The 15303-nt window shown below is 43.6% G+C and overlaps 1 pseudogene; it reads left to right on the top strand.

Annotated features, from left to right (window-relative positions):
• The first annotated feature begins 13524 nt into the window (after positions 1–13524).
• Positions 13525–15091, top strand: LOC146548069 (uncharacterized; annotated as a pseudogene).
• The last annotated feature ends 212 nt before the right edge of the window (positions 15092–15303 follow it).

The raw sequence follows: 15303 nt of genomic DNA, 5'->3' as shown, positions 1-15303 counted from the left end.
GTTTATTAGACAAAGTGCTTGAAATCATTCAGTGTTTCATCATCTGTTCAGAGCTGAAGAAGGTTCAGAATGTAGAAGTTTAGAAAATGGAAACTCCAAACAGCTGAAGCCAACAGGAAGCAGCTTCAAACAGGAAACTGTGCAGAGTTTCAGACTATATGTCCTGATGCAGCCAGTTGGATTTTGGAGATTTGAATCTCTGTTCTGTGACTAAGTCCTTGAATCATTTCTTCCAGTTGGTCCAACAAGACAGACTAAGTATTGGACATGTGTTGTGGCTCCATCAGGGGAGCTTCTAAATGTGATGTGATGGCCCCTCTGGGTCTGTCAGGTCACAGCACTGAAGAGAGCTCAAACTGGGCACACAGCTGTTCCAGTCTGGACCAAAGACTATACTGGGACTGAGGGACTGCTTTGACTGCACCCACTGGGACTTTTGAAAGGCTCATGTTCTCACTTAGATCATCGATTTCTACTGACATTTCTTTCTGGGAAAAATGGGGATTACTTTGCAAACAGGAAGTATTTTCCCCAATAAGCAGCCCTGGATTAGTAAATCACTCCAACATGTTCTCAGGCAGAAGAAGCTGTCTTGTTATGAGGGAGAGAAGAAAAAGATTGAGGCACAGAAACCTGTTGAAAGAGAGATAAAGCAGCTAAAATCAGGTGTAAAAGTAAAGCAGAGGATGAGCTGAATAAAGGACACTCAAGGCTGGCTTGGAAAGGAATGAAGTCCATGGTGGGGATGCAGAACAAGGAGCAAAGATGAATGTGATGCTGAATCAGCAGAAGACTTGGACTCATTTGATTCCAGCTTTGATATCATTGATTTCAATGAAGAGCTTTGTGATTGTAGCAAAGGGCTGGTAGCTCTGAGAGTCCCACTGATGAGGTGTTTGTGTGGAAATCTCTTAGTGGGACCAAAGAGAGAAAAAGCCCTGGTCCTGATGCTGTGGGAGGGAAATGATTGAAGTGTGCTGTGAGGAACTGACTGGGAGATTTTCACACATTTTCCAGTCCTCCTTGGAACAACAGGAAGTTCCCAGCATATGGAAACAAAGGTTAAGTGTCCTATGGCACTCAGTGATGATGGTGCTGTGGCCCCACCACCTCCACCTCTTTGTAAAGGAACTAACTGTAATCTGAAGCTTCAAATGGAACTAAGACTTCCTCCACTAGGTGGCAGTGTCTGATGAGAAAGTGTTAGTGGAGCTGGCCTGGAGTCAGAAACAGGAAGATGCAGGATTTGGGCTGAAATGGGCAAAAGTGGTTAGCACTAGTGCCTTAGAGCAAGAAGGTTGTAGGTTGAAGCTTGTTGGTCAGCTGGGCCTTTCTGTGGAGGTTGGATGTTCTCCCACAGTCCAATGAAATGCTGCTTAGGTTCATTGGTGCTTCTACATTGGCTGTAGGTGTGGATGTGAGGGAGTGCTTCTCTGTCGCTCTCTGTTGGCCCTGTGATGGACTGCTCACCTGTGCAGGTGGACCACGCCTCTTGCCCTATGACAGCTAGGGCACAGGCTGCAGCCCTGTGAGCCTAAGCTGAATAAACAGTTAGCAAAAATGATCCATAGATGGCCTGAAATCCCCCAGTTAGCAGTTTGGTAGATAGCTATGACATGCTAATCCCATCCAGCAGCTGTATTCTACCTGTAAGCTGATCCCTGCTGAGCCAAAGCACTTTTTCATATACAAATTACAACCTTTAATAGAAACCTATTGGTCAGCATCTTATTAGCCTGCTGTTAGCTTCATTCCACAGAAAACTGAGAGAAACTAACAGAGTTGATAAAGAATAAAGAGAAATGTGCTGATTTAAAGCCTTTGAAGTGCTTCAGATGATCTCTGTCCACTTCTGTCCACTCATTCATTCATGTAAGCTTTCTAATGCAGCTTTGATCTTCACAGTCTGCTTGATGAAACTCATTCTAACCCTGAATGTCAGAGTGTTCCTCCTTCTCTTTCCCATCATTCATGCTGGCAGTGGAGGAGATTTGGATGTTGGACTGTGTTTTGGATGATGTGTGTATGTTTGTGTTGGACTGCTGTCTGTAAAGCAAACGCACATTTTGCTTTGGATTTCAGTGTCACACAGACTTTAAGGTGCAATGAAGAGTTTGAGAGTTTCACAGTGAATTTTCCAGTGGAGGATTTTTCTTCTTCTTTGAAGCTTTGAAATGTGAACATTGTTCTGCTGCAGTCAATGGACTAAACCAGAGAAGAAGAAAACAGACTTTACCATGAAGATCCTCAGTGTGGATCAGTATAATATCAGCCTGATGTCTGCAGTTTAGTGTCAGCACAACTTTCACATCATATTCATCTCAGCACAACTAAAACATGCTGACTGACCCCAGAGTTTCAAGTTTACATCCTGGACTCTCCAGGAAACCACACAGATGCTTCACTCCTGAATCCTGCAGCTTGTTGTTCCAGCTCAGGTCCAGCTCTCTCAGATGGGAGGGGTTGGACTTCAGTGCTGCTGCCAGATAATCACAGCTGATCTCTGACAAACCACAGCCCCTCAATCTGTATAAAGAATGAAAGATGTAAGTTTATTAGACAAAGAGCTTGAAATCATTCAGTGTTTCATCATCTGTTCAGAGCTGAAGAAGGTTCAGAATGTAGAAGTTTAGAAAATGGAAACTCCAAACAGCTGAAGCCAACAGGAAGCAGCTTCAAACAAACACAACAAGAGAAAAAACTCTGAATGTTTCACATTAAAGTCGTACATTTCTCATTAAAACAGGACAAATACTTGAAAAAGTCGTGTTATTCCTTCCAGGAACCACATGGCTTCACTTTTAAAGGTGAAGTGTGACAGAAATGGACATATTTGAAGTCCAACACCTTTTTCCAGTCACATTATTAAAGCAGACAAACTACAAGCTCATTTTCATTCCAACAAGTCATCTTCTGACCTGGACTAACAACACTGGTCTCTATGTGCAGCTGGCTGTGAGACCAGTGCTCAGGGAGCGTCTACAAAGTGCAACACTGAAAGAACATCACACACTCATTTGCTTCCAGCACTTTCACACAAACATCTACTGTCATTATTGTCACCAAACTCTGTGGATCCTTTATTGCAAATTCAAATGGGATCAAATGGTCAGACAAAAGAGGGTTATGAGGAAATATGATGAAATGTTGTGTATTAGCAGCAAGTTATTGAATCATTTTCCTCAGAAACAAAACAAAATGATTGACAAACATGTTTTTACAAACTCAGTGTTGGACTTGGATCAGCAGGATAAGCTGATGTTTAAAGGCATTTGAGTCTCGCTGTATGAGAGTCCAGTTCTTACTCAATATTTATGGATGATGTTCTTTCAGTGTTGCACTTTGTAGACGCTCCCTGAGCCTCACAGCCAGCTGCACATGGACCAGCTGACATTACCCAGCATTAGAGGCGGCTGTAAAAAATTCATGTTCCCATTTAAATGGTTTTAATTTGAATAAAACGATGTTGATTCATTCAATCCTGAATCGATGTTTAATATAAATGTATTTTGCCAGAATCTCAGGTTAAAGCTCACAAACTATTTCAACAAGCAGCAAACAGATAAAACAGTAAATGAGAGCAGCTAAACACACAAAGATGGAAACACAGAGCGTGGATCGTTCACTCCACGGCACGTACACGGACACGCCGTCGGGGCTGAAAGTGGACAGCTCACAGATCCTGAAGCTGCAGGTTTCATCTGTCTCCAACCAAAACTGAGTGAAGCAGCAGCAAAAGAAGATCCAAACTCTGCTTCACGTTTGATCAATATGCTCATGAATTCTCTCTGACTTTGGCTGTTCCTGCCTGCACAGCTCTCTCTCTCTCAGTGTACTCCAAGAACAGCTTCAAACATCTGTTTCTGCATCATTCACTGTTTATTAGCCACCAGTCTGCTGTTGTGTTCAGTGCTGTCGGCCTCTGACAGTAAAGCCTCATTTCTGCTGTTCCATGGAAACTTTTTAAAATGATGACAGATTACAAACTCTCAGCTGTGTCTGTAATCAAACCTCTGTAACTTTACTTCACTTCAGCAGCATCAGCTCATGTTCACATGTTGCTTCATGGTTTGCTTCAGTTTTTGATCGACTGCAGAATATTTTGAAGGTTATCTGCTATAAAAAGCCAGAAGAGGAAAATCTGCTTCATGTGTTTCTGTTTGATCCTCAGTGACTTTGACACAAAGGCCTCTGCTGTGATGATCACACCTCTGATCAAGTCTCACAGTGTCACAACTGATAAATGATCAGAGTTAGAATATTTCTGACTGTCTGCTGTGTGCCGTGACCTTTGACCTGCTAAAGACAGTCAGCTGTGGATTAGTCATTGTTGTGTCTGATACGTAGAACTGTGAGGAAGAAGCTACACAGTTAATCAGGGTCCCCTCTCTCTGAATCAGGAAAGGTGGGCAGGCCGCGTGTGGGCCGCGGGCCATACGTTGAGTATCACTGTTTGAAATGTGAACATTGTTCTGCTGCAGTCAATGGACTAAACCAGAGAAGAAGAAAACAGACTTTACCATGAAGATCCTCAGTGTGGATCAGTATAATATCAGCCTGATGTCTGCAGTTTAGTGTCAGCACAACTTTCACATCATATTCATCTCAGCACAACTAAAACATGCTGACTGACCTCAGAGTTTCAAGTTTACATCCTGGACTCTCCAGGAAACCACACAGATGCTTCACTCCTGGATCCTGCAGGTTGTTCTTAGTTGAAGAAGAGGAGTCATTACTCAGGTCCAGCTGTCTCAGATGGGAGGGGTTGGACTTCAGTGCTGCTGCCAGATAATCACAGCTGATCTCTGACAAACCACAGCCCATCAATCTGTATAAAGAATGAAAGATGTAAGTTTATTAGACAAAGTGCTTGAAATCATTCAGTGTTTCATCATCTGTTCAGAGCTGAAGAAGGTTCAGAATGTAGAAGTTTAGAAAATGGAAACTCCAAACAGCTGAAGCCAACAGGAAGCAACTTCAAACAAACACAACAAGAGAAAAAACTCTGAATGTTTCACATTAAAGTCGTACATTTCTCATAAAAACAGGACAAAGACTTGAAAAAGTCGTGTTTTTCCTTCCAGGAACCACATGGCTTCACTTTTAAAGGTGAAGTGTGACAGAAATGGACATATTTGAAGTCCAACACCTTTTTCCAGTCACATTATTAAAGCAGACAAACTACAAGCTCATTTTCATTCCAACAAGTCATCTTCTGACCTGGACTAACAACACTGGTCTCTATGTGCAGCTGGCTGTGAGACCAGTGCTCAGGGAGCGTCTACAAAGTGCAACACTGAAAGAACATCACACACTCATTTGCTTCCAGCACTTTCACACAAACATCTACTGTCATTATTGTCACCAAACTCTGTGGATCCTTTATTGCAAATTCAAATGGGATCAAATGGTCAGACAAAAGAGGGTTATGAGGAAATATGATGAAATGTTGTGTATTAGCAGCAACTTATTGAATCTTTTTCCTCAGAAACCAAACAAAATGATTGACAAACATGTTTTTACAAACTCAGTGTTGGACTTGGATCAGCAGGATAAGCTGATGTTTAAAGGCATTTGAGTCTCGCTGTATGAGAGTCCAGTTCTTACTCAATATTTATGGATGATGTTTTTTCAGTGTTGCACTTTGTTTGGCACAAAATGAAATTATTTGGCCTCTCAGATGCTTTTAGAGATTCCCAAATAACTGATGATGACATCTCTGGGGTCTGATTGATAGAAAAAAAATCTCTTTGAGACCTTTTGTAACTGACAAACTCTTCATCTGCTAACAACACTGAGTTGAATCTCCATGGCTGATAGTTGGAGCAGGCATCAGGAATACACATTGAAAAAACAAGAGGAGAAATCACCAGAGTCTTATAATCACATTCTGTAACTAAAGGGAGACGTTTTTCTATACAAATATATGTTTTATGGACATTAGAAAAAAAGAGTATTGATGTGAAGCAGGATTATGAAATCTCCATACATCAGCCAGCCCATAATTATCAAGAAAGCTCTGAATGACGCATGCTGACTTTGGACTAAGTGTACTTTTGTGTGAACTGTGGTCCATAGCAGATAATGAGCAGTTTAGGTCTCCCTCAAAGATGATATTGTGTGATGACATATTGGGGAGCCGCGCAAAGACATTAGTGAAAAATCTGTGATCGTCCCAATTAGAGGCGTAGATATTTGCTAAGATCAAAGGAAAACCATAAACTATATTTTCTGCACTTAAAATCCTGTAATTTTCTCATAAATCGACAGTGCGCCTTATGGATGAATTCTGGTTGTGCTTACTGACCTCGAACCGATTTTATGTGCTACACGGCGCTCAGAAACCTTTCAAAAGATGTTTTGGTACGACTTTGCTCAGTTACGAGGCCGCACCGCTTGATGGATTGTTGGAGCATTACAGCTACGAGGAGCCTCGCGGAGTGATACGTACTCTGCTTCAACGTAATATTACTGTATTGAGTGTGTATAAGGACCATAAATGGCACCTGTAAGAGACACGGTTACAAAGAGGATTTCAAACTCCAGGCTGTCAGTCACGCAGTAGAACCTGGGAACAGAGCAGCTGCTTGTTATTATGCTCAGCGTCTGTTTACATTTTGACTGCACGATTGTGAGCTTTTTGTTATGCACAAAAACAACATTGTTTTCTTTTATTTATGGAGCATTATTATTTAATAAATGCTGATCATTTATTCCTGAGTAATTGTTTCATGTACATCTACGCTGTATGTTAATAAATGTGCCTGTGTGAGATTTGGGACACAGCTTTGACTAAGAACTCTCTTTTTGTTCGTACTTTCTGGCTTTAAAAATATCGAGATATATATCGTATATCGCCATCCAGCTAAAGAATATCGAGATATGAACTTTGGGTCATATCGCCCAGTCGTAATATTGCAATAGGTTGTCCGTTAAACTCAAGCGGGGCTTGGGCCCTGGCACGGCGTAGCCACACAATCCTGGTAGTAGTGACGCTCGGCTATGACGGCGTGCGGGTTACCAGCTGGCTTTCTCAGGATAGGGCTCCTGTGTGAGCGGTCGACAATAACGTCTTTATCCATACCCAGCACTTCACGTAGTAGCACGGATACGGCCGTGGAGGAGCTCGAGTCCAGGCCCTCTGGGATCCCTATGATGTGGATGTTAGCTCTCCGCTTCCTGCCTTCATCACATTTATCCTTCAGGTCAGACAGCTCCTCCTTCATACTCTCTACTGTAGACTGCAGGGTGGTCACCTCATCGCTCCACATTGACAGCCCATCCTCAGCTTCTTTCACTGTAACCTTTACTCCATCAACTTCGCCGCACGTCGCCGCCATGCTGTTAGCAATCTCATTTCTCAGTCCTTGCACGTCAGCCCTTATATTGTCAAAATCTTCTTTCAATGCATTTCTGACTTCTTCTTTTAACAGCGTACTAATGTCCTCTTTAATGGATTGAAGAAGCTCCAGTTTTAGAGCAGTAGGATCCACATCACGCGCGTCTGTTGAGTCTGCTCTTCAGCGGCCGTAGAGCTGGACGCTGCCCTTTGGCCATTATCGATACTCTCGCCCGAGATCGCACCGGGGCTAAAATATTCACCTGCTCAGCTGTTTTTGATCAGTTTGAGCCTGTGTGGTTTGATCAGGTGGAGGAACGATGTGATGCTATAAAGACATCATCTTGTCCAAATGAAGTTGTTCCAACACGTGTTTAAAAAGATTTTAAAGGTTGTCGGTTCCGACATCTTAGCGATTTTTAACAGCAGTCTTAGTTCAGGTGTTGTACAGCCTGTTTTAAACATGCTGTTGTACAGCCTGTACTAAAAACCTGATCTGGATCCTCTGTCCGCTCAAACTTCAGGCCTATTTCAAAGCTTCCCTTCCTGTCGAAGATTTTGTAAAAGATTATATTTGTTCAGCTGCAATCTGTTGTAAAGGTTTCAGTCTGGTTTTAAAGCTCTTCACAGCACTGAAACTGCACTTTGGAAAGTTCTTAATGATCTTTTATCAGCCACTGATCAGGAGACTCCGCTGTGCTGCTGCCTTGACCACAGCATCTTGACCTCACCATTGGAGCATGGCGGCATCAAGGGCGCTCTATTAGACTGGTTCAGCTCTTTTATTAAATCGCATTATTACATTTGGGGCTTATATTTGACGGCAATTTGAAAAACAGCTGAGCTCAGTTGTACAGCGGTCTTTCTTCAAACTGAGGCTTTTATCTAAGGTGAGATCATTTCTATCTTTTAAAAACCTTGAACGGGCGATCCACGTTTTCATGATGTCCCAGCTGGATTATTGTAACTCCTTATATGTTGGAGTTAGTGGGACCTGCCTGGCAAGACTGCAGCTGGTCCAGAAAGCTGCAGCTCGTCTTCTGACACAAGCTCAAAGACATTTATCGTCCCAACAACCACATATACGCTGGTCCCTCGCTGTAACACAGTTCACCTTTGGCGGCCTCGCTGTTTCGCTGATCTTTTTTGTGCAATTTTGCATGTTTTTGTTTTTTACAGCGCATTGTGTTCTGCGTCCTGATTGGCTGTAGACCATTGTCAGCCAATCTCGTGCCGTGTCTCCTGTACAGTACAGAATGTGTTCAAATTTACAGCAGTGTGACTCTGCAGTGCTGCACTGTATGTTTGTACGTTTTGTCCCAACAAACAACAATGATGACGAGACGTTTTGCACCTGTGGTAGCAGCCAAAGGCAGAGGAAGATGCTGACCATCATAGTTTCAACAAGGAGGCAAAAAGGTTGTAACTGTCCACAACAAGAACATCGTAAGGATGGAGTCAGCTTTGGCTTTGTGGCTCAGTGACCGCAGGAAAAAGAACATCGTGCTGGACACCAACATTATCTGCAGAAAAACTCAAAAGCTTTATGAAACTTTACCTGACAGCGAGGAGCCCAGGCCATGGACGAGTGCTCCTCACACAGAACCAAGCTCATTTAATGCCAGCAAAGGCTGATTTGACACGTTTCAGAAACACTTTGCTTTCACTCTTTAATAATGAACTTATTTTTCTATGAAGGTTTGAACTTTGTTTAAACAAGAGAGAAAAGTGTGAAAATGTTCATGCCTGTCTGAGAAAAGTGTAGAAAGTGTGCAGTGAGGGTTTAACTGCCTTAAAACTTCTATAATACTTGTAAAACATAAAGCTGCTACTTCATTCTGAGACTTATTTTTAGAACGTAACTCGATAAACGAGCGACCGCAGTACTGTATTGTGTTTATTTTGAAAACTCTCAACAGGATCTTCAGATTTATTTTGAAAGCTTTATCTGGAAAACACAAACACATAAGCAGGAAACAAAGAGCGTGATATGAAACGATAGACGTTTTCATATGGTCATCATATATACATCGTTCTATCGAACAGCCCCAGCTCCTGCTGTCAGTCTCTGTAAATCTGCTCTTAAAACACATTTGTATTCACTGGCTTTTAATACAGCATGAGAGTTATTTGATATTTGATGTGTGATATTAATATTATCAGTTATTTTAATAGTTATTTTGGATTCTTGTACAGCACTGTGGTCAACGCTGCTGCTGTAATTAATGTGCTATAAACACATAAACAATCTGCAGTTAAACATCCAAAACTAAAGATGTGATCGCTGCCTTTAGAAAATGTGCTGATGCACAAGATATCAGCTCCATTAAGGTGGAATGTGGCCGTGTTAGAAACATGTTGGAAGAAGTTTGAAGCTGAAACTGTGAAGCTGAGAGTGAAAGAGCTCCAGCGTCTGTCACAGGAAACTTTCTTATTTCCACACTGATGAAAGCATCAAGCTTTGATTTCCTGCTGCTTTTATTGAGTCACACTGTGAAACTGAGCCACAGCTGAACCAGCATCCCTGTACAGCAGACACTTACAGCGCTTGGCTGCTTCCATTGGACCCTCTGCACAGAGCTTCAGTTTCCTCTTCTGGTCCCAAAGTGCAGAACAACAAGGTTTCAAACAGCTTCGTTCCAGCAGCATCAGCCACAGACATGCAGAGAGAATCCTTTGGTTGTGTTGTGTGTTTGCATATCTGCTGTGTTGCTTTGTGAGGATGGATCATCTCCTGCAGCTCCAGATAAACAAGCTGGACCTGAACCTGGTAGCTTCACTTAGAAGACACTTGTGACGGGAACGTGTGAGAAGTTTTGTGCAGACAAGTTTGGATTTAGAGTGTGGGACGAGCTCTCCACAGTCTTTGTGGAGATCCACATTCTGCATACTGCCTGTGAGAAGCTGCAGACATTTGTCCTCCAAATCCACTGAGCAGCTGCTCGTGGTGGTATTAGCTTCATGTGTGCGTGTTAGCATGAAGCCTCGGTCACACTCTGCTGTGGACACGGTCACGGACAGCTGGACGCCTGATGGACGAGTCGTCCTTCCTGTTAAACTTCTTTGAGCATGAGAATAGCATGAGAAGCTCAGTGGACACTGTTCAGTGTTTTAACTCTCACTTTCTGATGGGTTTAGATTTTATTATTGTCATTTGTATTAGGAAATATTTAACCATATATTCTTAGAGGTGTATAATCAATTGTGTAGTGATAGGATGTGTGATCTTTAGCAGGCTGCAGGGGCTTGGTGTGTATTCCACACTGGAATGCACACCCACATCCTGGGAGCACGAGAGAGGTCGTACCTTCTCTTATTGTTTTATGGCAGGATTAACGTAGCTACGTCTGTTCTAGTCTAAGTGCTTTTTGTTTAGATGAACTGCTGGACTTCCTCACCATGTTATCTAGGGTGAACCATCTAGGGTGAAGGGGGGTCTACCCTCTTCCTGACCAAGGATGTTATATGACCCTTTGATCAGCAGTACCACACACACACACACACACACACACACACACACACACACACACACACACACACACACACACACACACACACACAGTATTCTTTGTTCACATGTATACCTATGTGAGATGCTATATGTTAATGACCCTATGCATATTCATGTAACCACAATAAAAGGAGTGCTATGGGGAGCCTGGCTGAGAGTCTGATGGTGGTCAAGTGGTGGAACGACGCTTGGCTCCAGCCAGGTCTCCCTCATGCATGAGTAAACCAGAGAACTTTGGTGCCTTGTGTCTTGCTTTTTGCTGCGTAGCAGATTGTCCTTAACGTTCCAGTGGATAGGTTCAAACTACAAACCTATCATTAATTGGTCCTTCGAGAGCCGGATCCCTGGAGTCGACATTCACCGAGGGGAAAAGAGACACGCCGACAGACTGACGTCAGCCAGGACTTATAGAGGTCCTGCAGCAAAGTCCCGAGGCGTGAGAATTCGTCATCGAGCCGGTGGATTAGCCGTCTGTTTTTTCTCCTCGATGGATGACGATTGACGGGATTCGGGACTGATGCTACTCGCAATAAGCAACACCAAGTAGGTATGTGAAAAATCTAAGCCACTGTGTGAGGCTGAGTTGTAAAGTCTTTATCACTGTGTGCGATAAAGCGTGTAGTCACTGTGTGCGACTATTCTTTGCCGCTGTGTGCAGCAAAGCGCGCATCCACTGTGTGAGGTTGCGTTGAAAGTCTTTATCACTGTGTGCAATAAAACGCGTGATCACTGCTATGTAAGTCTTTGCCACTGTGTGCGACAAAGCACGCAGTCACTGTGTGAGACTGCGTTGAGACAATAGGCCTAATTTTTGTTGTTTGTGTGTGAGGATATTTTTTGTTGTTGTTGTTGTTGTGTGAGTGTGTGCGGAGCAGAACACGTGGTCTGTGACGTCGGCAGCTGTTGTTGTTATTATGGGTTCCCAAGCAACCAAGAGTGTGTCAGAGGGTGACGAGAAGTTTATGGTGAAATTCGCTCCCGGTAGCGCAAAGTATTTAGGACATTGGCGCAAGAAATATGATTTTGAAGGTAAATTGGTTGTAGGACAATGTCAAACGTTAGTAGACCAGTTGACAGTGAAAGCAGCTTGTGCGACAGGGAAATTGAAACAGGAGAGAGAGTTACAAGTGGCGTCCGCTAAATTGTGGTTAGAACAGGCGCAGAAGAGACAGGAGGCAGTGACTATATATACTGACAGTCAGTATGCATATGCTACACTTCATTTCTTTGCCGCTCAGTGGTCAAGACGAGGCATGACAACATCAACAGGTAAACCTGTGGAGCATGCGACATTGTTGCAGGCCCTGTTGAAAGCAGTCTTACTGCCTAGTAAAGTTGCGGTTTGTAAATGTGCAGCACACACACGTGGCACTGACCCCATTGTACTAGGCAACGCCTTTGCAGATAAAATTGCAAAGGAAGCGGCCCTTGGAACACATGGGGTTCATGTTCTGGCGTCACAGGAGCAAACTACGCCCATCACACATGATGTGTTAGCAGACATGCAGTCACACTCACCTCCAGCTGAGAAGCAGCTGTGGCTCACTAAAGGAGCAAGCCTGCGAGGTGATGTCTACTATCTTTGTGATAAACCTATATTGCCTAAGAACCTATATAGGACTGCTGCAAGTTTGAGCCACGGGCTCTGCCATGTCTCGACAGCTGGGATGGTGGCAGCAGTCGAACGGCAGTTTTTCACACTGGGATTCAATGCTTATTCAAAACATTTTTGTAAAGCATGTTTAATATGTTGTAAACATAATGCTCAGGGAAACCTCAGACCTAGGAGAGGAAAGTTTCCCAGACCCAGCTACCCATTTGAAGTAATCCATATGGATTTCATTGAGTTGTCTAACTGTAACACCTACAGGTACTGCCTGGTGATTGTGTGCCCGTTCTCAAAGTGGGTAGAAGTTGTCCCCACTAAGAAAGCAGATGCTATTTCAGTGGCTAAAGTGATATGCAAAAATGTGATCCCAGAGCATGGGATCCCCCAGACTATTTACAGTGACAATGGTCCTCATTTTGTGAATGAAGTAATTGAGAAAATGTCACAACATCTGGGGATAACGCTGAAAAACCATTGCTCATATCACCCACAAAGTGCAGGGCTGGTTGAAAGGACTAATGGCACAGTAAAGCTGAGACTCAGGAAAACAATGGAGGAAACAGGCAGAACATGGGTAGACTGCATTGAGCTAGTGAAAATGTATATGAGAATCACGCCAACTGATAATGGCCTAACGCCTTTTGAAATAATATATGGCAGGCCATTTAGAGTTCCAGTGTTTTGTAATGATAATGATAAAGCAGAAGAAGAAAACACACTAGCAGACTGGATGATTAAAATGCTGAAAAGCAAAGAAGTCATGAGTGCAAATAATCTGCCAGATGATTCTGTTTCTGTACAGGAAGAACGTCTGAAGCCAGGGGACTGGGTACTGATAAAGGTCATAAAGAGGAAGTGCTGGTCGAAGCCACGGTGGGACGGACCATACCAGGCTCTGCTGACAACACCAACTGCTGTGAAGATTGCAGAACGACCCACCTGGATACACCAAAGCCACTGCAAAAAGGTGACACACATCCAGGCCAGCTCGGAGTAAGTGGCAGGAAGACCGGGTACAAAGGGGGGGAAAGCCTGTAGGGCCCTTCGTCTCAATCCGGTGAAGAAACCAACTGAGCCACAGGTACTCATCAGAATGGCTGGTAAAGTGTTGTCTACCCTGCTGGGTGTAATGGCTTTGATGTCATCATGGTCAGCTGTGGAGACCCTGTATGTCCAAGGAAACCACACCCAATACCCTCATGGCTATTCTACAAACTTTTGGTGGCAGTTTATGAATACAACTGCTCACTTGAACAATAGGACGGACTGCTATGTGTGTGCTCATATGCCGTTATCCGCATATACATCTGGACTGTGGCCGTACAGCATACCAGAGGACAGGAGTTGGTGTCTGTTGGGCTTAGCAACTCATCCTGGCAACAGAGTCCTCTGGTCCCAGGCCAACTATAGTACACCTCTGAACATCACCTGGAGTAAGTCGCCACTTATAGATGTGAATTGTTCTGAGCAAACTGACTTATTGGCCTGGCCTCAAGTGTCAGACCCACTGCCAGACATAATATTGCTGAACAAGCTGAATACAGCTCAACTGCCGTTGTGTGTGATGAACAATGGATCACTGTCAGTGGGGGAGCTGCCGCTTCGTTTATGTGGATACATATACACCTACTGCCCTCCAGAGAATGAGAGCAGGTGTATGAAATGCTTGACCAGTGCAAAGTGAGCTGAGAACTTGACATTAAGGAGGACTGAATGCAAGTCCAACCGGGCTTACAGGATACCAGTAAAAGCAAAGAGTCAGAAGTGGACAGGATGTGCAAGGATGGTGCCGAGCAGTAAAGGAACAAGAGTTTTGGCTGATTGGTATTTCTTGTGTGGACATAAAGCCTATCTATCACTCCCTGAGGGATGGGGAGGATTGTGTGCCGTGGTGAAGTTATCGGATCATGTCTTCTTCATGGACAGAGTTGAACATCACCCTAGCAACCGACGGAAGCGTGAGGTGAATATAGCCTCACCTAACTCTTTTGGAGTGACAGTAGACACTGGAGTGCCACGAGAATTCCGCATTTGGAGTGGAGGAGCTAAATTCTTCCAAAGTTTGATCCCAAACATCGGAGTTGCAGAGGTGCGGGATCATGTGGAGATCAACCGATATGCCTTACTGCGACACATTAATCTCACTAAGACTCTGGGAACAGCCTTAGCGGAGGAGCAAAAGGCCATCAGAACGATGGTACTGCAGAACAGGCTGACCCTAGACTTGATAACAGCATCACAAGGAGGAGTGTGTAAGCTGATTGGAGAGACATGTTGTACGTTTATTCCGGATGGATATACGACTGGAGGAGACATCTATGAGGCACTGCAGAACTTAACTGCTCTGCAGAAATATGTGGCGGACCACACATCAGGAGGAGACACGTCACAAGGCTGGATAGCCTGGTTGACATCTGGACCATGGTGGAATATGTTTCTAAAGTTTTTGACTCCCATTCTTACATTATTGGCTTTGCTTTGCTTGTTTACAGGTTGCATTTTGCCATGTGTAAGATCGATGGTGAATAAAATGATTGCTAACACCTTTACCAATTTCATACTGTTGCAGCAGAGTGACATGGATGCTAAGGCTAATATGTGTGTATGAAATGAAGCCTGCACTGAAAATGTTGACAAGTGGTGTAGAGCTGAAGATATATATATGCCGTATAGCCTTAAAAAATGACAATACAGGGTGGTGATGATGGGTTTAGATTTTATTATTGTCATTTGTATTAGGAAATATTTAACCATATATTCTTAGAGGTGTATAATCAATTGTGTAGTGATAGGATGTGTGATCTTTAGCAGGCTGCAGGGGCTTGGTGTGTATTCCACACTGGA

The sequence above is a fragment of the Mchenga conophoros genome, linkage group LG23, assembly GCF_057382185.1.
Source record: "Mchenga conophoros isolate Kocher_MC1m ecotype Shallow Benthic linkage group LG23, M_conophoros_male_GT1.1, whole genome shotgun sequence".
Classification (NCBI taxonomy): Eukaryota; Metazoa; Chordata; class Actinopteri; order Cichliformes; family Cichlidae; genus Mchenga; species Mchenga conophoros.
Note: the sequence above shows the minus strand (reverse complement) of the source record. Positions and strands in the feature narration are given on the sequence as shown.